The sequence below is a fragment of the Penaeus vannamei genome, chromosome 34 (genome assembly GCF_042767895.1).
Source record: "Penaeus vannamei isolate JL-2024 chromosome 34, ASM4276789v1, whole genome shotgun sequence".
NCBI lineage: Eukaryota > Metazoa > Arthropoda > Malacostraca > Decapoda > Penaeidae > Penaeus > Penaeus vannamei.
The window spans coordinates 23,477,514-23,486,275 of NC_091582.1; the positions used below are offsets into that span (position 1 = coordinate 23,477,514).

Genomic DNA, 8,762 nt, shown 5'->3' on the forward strand with positions numbered 1-8,762 from the left:
GTATGTGTATTATGTGTACACATAAAATATGTAAAAAATTATCTAAGAAGGCTGAATGCGCAATTAATGATTTTGAGAACTTTTTATATATATTGCGTATGACTGATGACGCACTAGTAAACTCAATTCGTTTTTTTTCCTAGTCCTTTTCTTTATTCTTTTGTGTTGTACATAGAGATGGGAGGGAATGGAGAGGGTTGTGTTCTTTCTTTATTCTATTTTTTATTTGTTTAGTTATCACTTATCAAAGTTATCTTACTTTTCCTATATCATCTTACAGTTACCTCTGCTTGTCTCTTTCTCTCCTCCTCCTTCCCTTCTCCCCTTATCTCTCTCCTTCGCAGGTCATTACTATTTCTTTATCTCAATCTTCCATTTTGGCCTTTTCTCCCCATCACCTTTACTTCTCTGTCTTTATTTCTTTCATTTTTTCTCCTTCTTTACTATGGTCTGTTCGTTTTATTCATCTCCCATTTCTCTGTTTTTAGCTCTCAACTCTATTTTGCTCTTTTTTTCTCCTTTTTCCTGTTTCTCTGTCCTTATCTTTTATCTACATATGGTTTGTTCCTTTCTCCTCTCCCTTGTTTCTCCTATTTTAGTCTGTTTTTCTCTACCACCATTTTGGTTCTCTCTCTCTTTCACACTCAGCGAGAAAGAAACACACAGAAGCGCCATTTATGAACTTATTTTTCGCTTGCCAATGAATTCTGTGGATTTATCTCCTCCCTCCCTCTTCCTCCTATTTTTTTCTTCCAAGATCATTAACAGAATCCTTATTATTACTACTACTATTCATTGCTATCTACTCTCATCTTCTACACTCCATCTCCCTGTTCTAGCTATCTCTCTTCTTTCTGTCTTCATAGAATTCTTTGTCTTTTTATTTCGAAAATACACTGATGTTTCCCAGGGCAACATAAACTTTAATTTCACTACTTCTATTTTCTTTTCTGTCAATATTTTGTTTTTCTATTTCTCTGCCTCTCGTTCCGTCTGTCTGTCTCTCTCTCCTTTCCTACCCCCATTCACCTCTCCTTCATAGGTCATCATTTGTCTTTATCTCAATCTCCCTTTTGATTTGTCTTTAATTCTTTCACTTTAGTCTCTCCCTTCCTCTTTATTTTAGTCGTTTATTTCTCTGTCTTTATCTCATTTTTGCTTTGTTTCTTTTGCCAATTGATTTTATAGGTTTATCTTAAACTCTGTTTCTCCCGGTTTACCTTCGTGTTTCTTTTTCCTCCCTTTCTCTTTTATAGAAACACAAAACTACTACTTTTTCAAGATCATTAGTAGCATCTTTATCACAATTATTACTACCAAATATTTACTATGTGCTTCCACCTCTGCTCTTTCAGTTCTTTCTCCTTTTTCTCTATCTATAGAGGAATAATGTACATGGCTTAAGGCCCTATCACGCTATAGCTTTTTCCGTCGATTTTTGCGTTTCTGAATAAACGATACTTGGGGAAAGCTTCAGATTCAGACAGAGGCAAAAATAGACGGAAAGGTGCTAGTGTGATAGGACTTACAATTTCTCTAACATTTTGGCTTCTAGATTACATATCATAATTTATACGTTGTATTTCATATCATAAAATCTGCGCCTTAATTATATATAGCATATCACTGAGGACTTATAGCAGAATACGGAGGTCAATTCTCGTGTCGTGTCATTTTGTTTTGTCTAATCCTTTTCCCTCTTTTCTTTTCTTTTTTGTGTCGTAAGGGAATGGGGTAGGAATGGAGAGGAGTTGTGCTTGTTCCTTATTCTAATATTTGTTTTTTTAATTATCACTTCTCTTTAGCTATTTTTGTTTGTCTTCTCTCTCTTTTTACGTTTTTACTTCAATGGTATTCTCTTACCCAGTTATCTCTCTCTTTAGTTTCTCTCTCTCTCTCCCTCTTCTCCTATGGTATTGCGTGGTCTTTTTCATTTTTTCTCTCTACGTTTGTAATTCTATAGTATTTTTTTATATAGTTATCTCGCTCTTTTTTCTGTCTAAAACAAAACAAAACAAAACAAAAATAAATATGAATTCTTTGGGTTTATCTTTCTCTTTTCTCCCTTCTCCTATCTTTCTGTTTTATGCAAACACAAAAGAAACTATTGCATTTTCCTTTTACAAAATCATCTACTTCCACCATCGACAATCCATCTCTCAGTTCTAATTATCTATCTCCCTTCTCTCTCTGCATATTTACTTTCTATTATATTAACTGCTAACGATTTACATTATTATCCTTGTATTAATATACAAAAGAAATCAAAAATTTATTTACTAAGATTGCAGGCACAGATAATTCACTTCGAGAACTATATATATATATATTACGTATGACTGAGGGCGCACTAGTAATTTCAATTCGATTTTTTTCTAGTCTTTTTCTCCTTTTTCTTTATTCTTTTGTGATGTAAATAGAGATGGGAGGGAATGAAGAGGGTTGTATTCTTTCTTTATTCTATTTTTTGTTTGTTTAGTTATCACTTGTCAAAGTTATTTTGCTTTTCCTATATTACCTTACAGTTATCTCTGCTTGTCTCTCTCTCTCTCCTTCTTCCCTTCTCCCCCCTCCCCATATCTCTCTCCTTCGAAGGTCATTACTATTTCTTTATCCCAATCTTCCATTTTGGTCTGTTTCACCCCATCACCTTTATTTCTCGTTCTTTATTTCTTTCATTTTTCTCCTTCTTTACTATGGTCTGTTCGTTTTATTCCTCCCCAATTTTCTGTTTTTAGATCTCAACTCTATTTTGCTCTTTCTCTTTCTACCTTTTTCTGTTTCTCAGTCCTTATCTTTTATCTACATATGGTTTGTTCCTTTTTCCTCTCCCCTGTCTCTCCATCTTTATCTCTACCACCAATATGGTTCTCTCTCTCTCTTTCACACTCAGCGAGAAAGAAACACACAGAAGCTCCATTTATGAACTTATTTTTCGCTTGCCAATGAATTCTGTGGATTTATCTCTCTGTTTCATCCCTCCCTCTTCCTCTCTCTACACAAGTAAAAAAATAGTTTTTTTTCTTCCAAGATCATTAACAGAATCCTTATTAATATTACTATTACTACTATACATTGCTACTCTCATCTTCTACACTACATCTCCCTGTTCTTCTAGCTATCTGTCTTCTTTCTCTGTCTTCATAGAATTCTTTGTCTTTTTATTTCGAAAATACACAGATGTTTCCCAGAGTAACATAAATTTTAATATAACTACTGGTCATTACTATATTTCACATGATTGATGACTGAAACAAAAAGAGAGAAAAAAAAATGAACATTTCCATTATCAGTACTACTATATTTTTGCTTTCTTCCTTATCTATAGTCTTTTTTTTACATCTCTCTCCTTTTCTTTTTCTCTTTCTATTTTCTGTCTGCCCCTCCTTTCCTGCCCCCATTCACCTCTCTCCTTCATGGGTTATCATCATTTGTATGTATCTCAATCTCCCTTTTGATTTGTCTTTAATTCTTTCAGTTTAGTCTCTCCCTTCCTTTTCATTTTAGTCGTTTCCTTTTATTCATCCCCCCTTTGTCTTTATCTATCTCATTTTTGCTTCATTTCTCTCGTAATTTATGTCTCCTTCACACACATACCCGCAGAAACATAAAGAAACTCCATTTATGAACTCCTTTATCGCCTGCCCGTGAATGTGAGTTTATCATTATCTCCGTTTCCTCCCTTCTTCCGTTGTTTTATACACGCCCAAAAAGTCCTGCTTTTTGGCAAGGTCATAATCGAGTTATTTTTAGTACATATACTTTTAAATAGATGTAATAACAATGTCACAACATTTCCAGAATATATATATTGCATATGACTGAGGACAGCAAAATGCATAAATCAACTAACATATTTTTGTGTCGTATGATGACAGAAGGAATGGAGGGGGTTGTGTTTGTCCCTTATTCTATTTTTGTTTGTTTATTCAGTTATCACTTGTCACAATTCTCTTCCTTTTCTCTTCCTTTCTCTTGTCTCTCCGTCTTTATCTGTACCATTTTGGTTCTCTCTTTCTTGCCAAGGAATTCTCTGGGTTTACCTTTCTCTCTATTTCCTCCCTTCCTCTCGCCCCACTGTCCCCTTCTCTCCCTTCTTATCTCATCTTCTCTCCCTTAAGGCCCTTTCACACTAGGACTATTTCCGTCAATTTCTGGGGTTCCGTCTGAATTTGAGGCTTTCCGCAAGGATCGTCTACAAACGGAACGCCTCCCAGACCAAGACGGTTACGACCGTTTCCGTCTGACTAATTCCCGTGTTGATCTTGTTATTAATGGATTAGGTAGGATGAGTAGATGTAAACATAAGCTAATATTTTAGAACATTCGTATATACAATATACATCTTCATATTTCTTAAAATAACGTAATATGTATGAGAATGTCCATGTGATTCCCGGGACCTCACTCCGATAGCGCCATGTTTGTCTACATGATTTTCATACGGAGTTCATTCGGAAACGCAAAAAAATGACGGAAAAAGTGCTAGTGTGATAGGGCCTTTACCTTACCCTTCCTTCCGCCTTCCCTTTCCCTTTCATTCCCTTTCTCCCTTTCCCTTTCATTCCCTTTCTCCCTTTCCCTCCCTCCCCCTACACCCCCAAATCCCTTCCCCCTCCTCAACACCTTCCTTCCTCTCCCTTTCCCTTGCATTTCTAACTCTCTTTTAATTCGAAAAAATACTTGAATTACCTGAATCTTTAGCTATTTTCTCTTCACTTTTCTTCCTTCTCTCTTTAGCCGTTACGTACTCTTATTCTTTCTGCTTGACTATTCTGTGTCGTTATAATGACCATTATAGTTATTTTGTTATTATACATATCATTATTGTTGTTAGCATCTTCCTATTATGATTTTCATTGTAACCATTATCACCGTCATTATTGCTATCACCGTTATCATTATTGCTGTTGTCATCTATTTTTATCTGTTTCTCTCTTCTTGCTTTGGTGTGTTCTGTCATCTTTTGTCTATTTCACTTTCCCCTTCATCAATGTTTGTTTTTGTCTTTATCTTTATCTCCATTTTTTCTTCTTCTCCTATGACCCTTGCATTTCTGTCTTAATCTCTTTCTTTCCCTTTTATTGGTTTGTTTCTTTTCTCTCCAATTTCTGTCTTTCTCTCTCTCTTCAAATTTTATGTTTCTTCTTTCTCCAATTCCTCTGTCTTTCTCTTAGCTCCATTTGATTTCCTTCCTTTCCTTTTTCCATTTTTCTCTTTATCTCTATTTTGGTCCGTGTCTTTCTCCCTATTACCCTTACTTCTCTGTCTTCATTTATTTAATTTTAGTCTCTCTCTCTCCCTCTTTAGTTTGGTTTGTTCCTCTTACTCCTCCCCCATTTTTCTGTCTTTATCTTTCATCTCTATTTTGCTTTGCTTCTTTCTCCCTTCCTGTTTCTCGGTCTTTATCTATCATCTCCATTTAGCATTTATGTTTCTGCGCTCCCCAGTTCTTTGTCTCTATTTTGGTCTGTTTTTTTTTTTCTTTCCTTTTCTCCGTGTTTGTCATTTTGTTTCTTTCTCATTCACACTCAGAGCCCCCCCTCCAAAAAAAAAAAAAAAAAAAAAAAAAAGAAAAAAAAAACAAACATAGAAGTTCTATTTATGAATTTATTTTCTGCTTCCCAATGGATTCTGTGGAATTATCTTTATATCTCTCTTTTCTCCCTTCCTCTTCTATCTTTTATACAAACAAAAGAAACTACTTGTCAGAGTTATTTGCATATGTTGCCTTCCCCTCTCCCTTTTTCTTTATGTTTTTACTTATATAGTTCTCTCTCTCTCTGTTTCCCTATTCCCTCATCTTACTCTTCCATGGGTTATTACCATCTGTCTTTATCTCAAATCTACATTTTGGCTTCTTTCTCCATGTCACCTTTACTTCTATGTCTTCATTTCTTTAATTTTAGTCTCTCTCTCCCTTTTTATTTTGGTCTGTTCCTTTTAATCCTCTCCATTTAGCTTTTATCTTTCTCTTCTCCTCCAGTTCTTTGACCTTATTTATATCTTTATTTTGGTCTGTTCTTTTCTCCTTTCCGTGTTTATCATTTTGTTTCTCTCTCCTTCCCACTCTGAACCAAAGAAACATACAGCTCTATTTATTAACTTTTCGCTTGCCAATGAATTCTGTGGGATTATCTTTATATTTCTCTTTTCTCCCTTCCTCTTCTCTTTCATACAAACAAGAGTCAAGTTTTAATGTGCATCATCATTAACATTACTGCTTTATACTTCCAACTCTTTTACTACATGTAACATGAATGTTGAAAAGTGTGTTTGCTTATTACGCAGTTTTTATTTTATTTGATAATTTTTATTCTTTCCTAGAGTTATATTCCACTTGACTGATGACCATCATCTAATCCTTTTCTCTTTTTTTCGGTGTCTTTTAGGGGGGAGAGAGGAAAGGATTACGCTTGTTTTATTTTATTTTATTTTATTTTATTTTCTATATATATATTTTTTGTCTAGTTATCACTTTCTGAGTTATTTTTGTATGTTGCCTTCTCCTCTCCCTCTTAATTTGCGTTTTTACTTCTCTTATAGTCATCTCATTCTCTCCTTACCCCCTCCTTCCTTTAAACCTGTCTCTCTTCCGTGGGCCATTACCGTATTTATCTCAAATCTTCATTTTACTTTGTTTCTTTCTCCATATCACCCTTGCTTCTCTGTTTTCATTTCTTTCATTTTAGTCTCCTCTCTCTCTCTCTCTCTCTGTATACATGAATGCATGTATGTCTTGTTTTGTCTCTCTCTCTCTCTCTTTGTTTATAAATAGCATTTTCTCTCTTCTGGTTCTTTCCTCGTAGGGGGAGTGGCAGTGAATTCATTTTTGTTTGTTTGATAATTATCACTTGTCGGGGTTATTTGTGTGTCTTTCCGCCTTCTCATTTTTTTTTCTTTACGATTTTAATTGTATGGTATTCTCTTACAGTTTCTCTCGCTCTCTCTCTCTGTCTGTCTCTCCCTCCCTCCTTCCCTACCCCCTCCATTTTTTTCCCTCCCCTCCATCTTAACCTAGATTTTGCTCTGTTTCTTTCTCCCTATCACCCTTGCTTATCTGTCTTCATTTCTTTAATTTTAGTCTCTCTGTCTATTTATTTTGGTCCGATCGTTTTTCTCCTCCCACATTTCTATGGCTTTATCTCTCATCTCTAATTTGCTCTATTTCTTTCTCCCTTTTCCTCTGTCTTTACTTTACTATTATACTTTCTTTCTGCTCTCTACCTCTCTCTCTCTCCCTCAATATTTGGGTCTCTTCCTTTTACTGCTCTCCCTTTATCTCTCATTTCTATTTTACTTTCTCAACTCTCGACTGTTTTTTTTTTTCTTGCATCTCCTTTTTATCTCTAAAAACTATATATTTTAACATTTTACATAGCGGGTCAAAACCAATTCTAACACCACAAGCTACAATAATCGCGTATCTACATATCATGACCATAATTTTCGTTTTTCTATGTCCATTGCTTTTGTGCACTGATTTCACTCAACATTTATTGCACTGTTCATTCTTTCCCTCTAATAAAACGCTGATACTTTTTCAGAAGGTCCTTTAGTTCTTTTATGATTTGGCAGGGCGTATGATGCTCTTAATTAACAATATATATTTGTATGAATATGTTATTACCTTTATATGTTATAATTTGTTATGGATATATATATATATATATATATATATATATATATATATATATATATATATATATATATATATATATATATATATACATATATATATATATATATATATAGAGAGAGAGAGAGAGAGAGAGAGAGAGAGAGAGAGAGAGAGAGAGAGAGAGAGAGAGAGAGAGAGAGAGAGAGAGAGATAGATAGATAGATATGTGTGTGTGTTTGTAAGGTTTACATATTCTTAGCATTTAAATCAATAATCAATAAATATAAAGAAGAGACACATGTGAAACCAAAAATTTATTAAATTGATTGCCAAAGATCCATACAAGATACTTTGAAAATATCTTCAAGGCGTATTTCCATGGTATAGATTTTGGACGATGATGGTAACGGTAAGTTGCCGATTCCAAATTCAATGTTTTATGTGGAGGTTAAGCACATTCGGCATCCTTTGCTGTGATTGGCTGACTTATCTGTGAAGGGGAAAAATTATCGTTATTTTATCTGTCTCTCTCTATACTCTCTCTCTCTCTCTCTCTCTCTCTCTCTCTCTCTCTCTCTCTCTCTCTCTCTCTCTCTCTCTCTCTCTCTCTCTCTCTCTCTCTATACTCTCTCTTTCTCTTTTCAGCACAACGTTCAAAATACACAAAAAACACACTCAAATCTTTGTACAAATGGCGATACGACAAAACAAGCGAAGCAAATCACAAAGTAGAAAGAGCCACGCATTCTAAACCTCGCATATGGCACTCTCCTCGCCTTACCTAGCCGTAGTAATAATTATAAGGGAGACGCCCGTAGCCTCCGTAGCCACCGTAGCCACCGTAGCCGAATCCACCGAGGCTGTATCCTCCATACCCTCCATACAGTCCGAACAAGTTTGGACTACTTGCCTCAGGAAGAGCCAAGGTCGAAGCCAACAGCCCCACTACCACCAACATTACCAGCACGACACGGTTAATCTGGAGGAGGATTAGGAGGTTGTATTGTGGTGGATGGATTAGGGGGATTTAGAGGATATATTGTGGATTAAGAGGAGGTGAGGTGGATTGGTGATTTGAGGTATGCGGGATCGTATCTGGTTGAGTCGGATTGTGGATATCTGTGGAGGGTGTACTCGACTT

General features: G+C 35.4%; 1 long non-coding RNA gene across 1 annotated transcript in view; it reads right to left on the reverse strand.

Annotated features, from left to right (window-relative positions):
• Positions 1 to 7,928: 7,928 nt before the first annotated feature.
• LOC138859287 (uncharacterized) overlaps positions 7,929 to 8,762 on the reverse strand; it is a 1,379-nt gene continuing 545 nt past the window's right edge. Inside the window, exons 2-3 of the long non-coding RNA XR_011398120.1 lie at positions 8,403 to 8,600; positions 7,929 to 8,111 (exon numbers count right to left, since the gene is read on the reverse strand). This is a non-coding gene — a long non-coding RNA (uncharacterized lncRNA). The remainder of the gene's footprint in view (positions 8,112 to 8,402; positions 8,601 to 8,762) is intronic.